This window comes from Brachionichthys hirsutus, chromosome 13, assembly GCF_040956055.1.
Source record: "Brachionichthys hirsutus isolate HB-005 chromosome 13, CSIRO-AGI_Bhir_v1, whole genome shotgun sequence".
Taxonomy (NCBI): domain Eukaryota; kingdom Metazoa; phylum Chordata; class Actinopteri; order Lophiiformes; family Brachionichthyidae; genus Brachionichthys; species Brachionichthys hirsutus.
The window spans coordinates 580,149-582,435 of NC_090909.1; the positions used below are offsets into that span (position 1 = coordinate 580,149).

Sequence of the window (2,287 nt, forward strand, 5' to 3'; positions counted from 1 at the left end):
GTGGACCAACTAACCAGTGCCGAGTCCAACCATCTTAGGAGGAGACACAAATGAACACCGTTAGAGGCTGCCAGGGGGGGGGGGGTCACCGGGTTCAGGGGTTCCCCCAAACCGACTTCACATCAAAGAATAAAGACGCACCAGAGCAGAAGGTCATTCTGCCGCCGCCCCCAAAAAATAGCACAATCTCAAGATAAAATGTGATCATCTTCAAACAAATAAAATGTGTTTTCTCTTTGAATAAAATAAGAAATTCAGGAAACGCTGAACTGACAAACATATAAGTCCATAAATGCAGGTCCATCACAGCCAATCAGAGGAGGAGGAGGAGCAATGACATCAATACAAGCTTTTATTTTTCACTGAGAAACAGCAAAATCACGAAATCGACATCCCCTCACATCCTCTGGAATTCAACCTCAGCTTCTTTTGAGTCAAAGTCAAAGGAAATTAGATTTTTTTTTATCAACTTATTAACAGCAAAAGGCACCACATTTTCATTTTTTACTATTATAATCCCAAAACCCGTATCACGCATTAATCCATCAACCAGAAGATTACCTGCAAATCAAACTGCTAGTCAATGCGTGATTTTATCATTTTGGCCAGAGAGGTGAGAATTATATTTGGGGGGTTTTTCCTGATTTTGATATTGTGGATTTGGTCAAATCTAAATGGAACATAAATCCTGTCTCAACCGATGACCACAGAACACAATTACAGAGTAAAGGGCCCCAGGGGCAGATATCTGCCCCTGCACATTTCCCTTTGTCCATAACAGTATAGATCTATACAGACCTTTATCTGTAATAACTGCCCCCCCCCCCCCCCCCCCCCGGTGAGCTTTAGATCACTACGCGTGAATGGAGCAGGCTAAAGATGAAAACGTTATTCTTTCCTTTCAGACAGCACAGAATAACGGGCGTACTTTAGACAAGCCGGTGCCGGAATGTCACCGGAGGCTCCGGTCACCGCAGGACGCCGAATCCAGAGCGCAGCCCAGCCCGGTTCGGCGCTGACAGCCCGGCGGGAGGAGGCCCGCCGGCTGCCGGGTAGAGACACATGGCGGCTGTCACGGCGCGGTACATGTCACTATCGCAGCCCGAACCAGCGCGCTGGTGACGGGTGGAGCGCAGCCCGCCTCCGTCCACACACCCCCCGATGTTAGCTGGAGATGTGCCCGCGGCCGCAGTGCGGCAGCCCCCGCGTCATGCGTGCTGACAGCGGGCGTAGCGCCGGTGGGTCATGTGCCTGCATTTACTATCACAACACGCCGAGCTAGCGCTAGCGGGCTAGCGGCTACACCTTAGCCGGCCAAGGCGCGACGTCCCGACACGCTAGCCGGATTATTGACGGGCAGATTTAATGAGTTTATCCAGAAACCGGATAAACTGCTTCGCGTGACAGAAAGTATTATTAGTTTAGCTGACATTTACATTTTCTGGCTTAAACACGTAGCTAGCTAAGGCTGGCTGCTAACCTTAATAGGCTAACCAAGCTGTAGCTTGTATGCGGTAACATTAGCTAGTGAGCGTTGAAACACTCCGTTAACATGTTTCAACGCGCTCATTTTAATTCCTAAACAATTCCCGATAATAGTTTAATTATTATGGTACATGTTAATGATGAGCCAGGCGACTCTCGTCTGAGTATTTATTTCATAAAAGAAAAGAAAGTACCTGAGACAAGATACAGCAAAAATCCCCCCTATAAGATTTTTTTGTGATTGGACGACTTTGTTATGTCTGCCTGACTACAAAACCAGTGTCTATTCCGATTGGCTAATTGCGACAGATCTGCCCAGATACCCACACCGGGTGAAATTTCATTGGTCGGCGAGAACAAAATTTCTGACAGCGATTATTGTGATTGCACGCATTTTCCTGGTCTGCCCAGTAACCAAACAGATCAGTTTATCTCGCATCATCCGCATAACTGCCTCGGGATTTAAGAATGAAAGCGAAAGGATCCTGATTTACACATTTGCCAAGCAAGAAACGTGTCTGGGGAAAACGCATTAAAGTCAAACAGTTCAAGTAAACGATATGAACTTATTGTGTCCAACTGGAGATACAGTGTACCAGTTTTTAGTTGCCAATAATTTAAGTATTTTATCCGTAATTCTCAAATTCCCAGTTTTAAAATTCATTCTGTGCCAAACACACAAACAGGAAAAAAAAAAGTCACTTTTTGATTTATCACATTTATTATCTGTTATACAAAAGTTACAGAGAACATCAGAAAAAAAAATAACATGTGAGAGGCTAGTTTGTGAACGGTTTCTGCA

General features: G+C 45.4%; 1 protein-coding gene across 1 annotated transcript in view; it reads right to left on the minus strand.

The window, feature by feature from the left end:
• Positions 1-2,190: 2,190 nt before the first annotated feature.
• Positions 2,191-2,287, minus strand: part of psmb4 (proteasome 20S subunit beta 4) — a 3,081-nt gene continuing 2,984 nt past the window's right edge. The window contains exon 8 of the mRNA XM_068746847.1: positions 2,191-2,287. This exon is cut by the window's right edge and continues 41 nt beyond it. The gene's annotated coding sequence lies outside the window, so the exon portion shown is untranslated.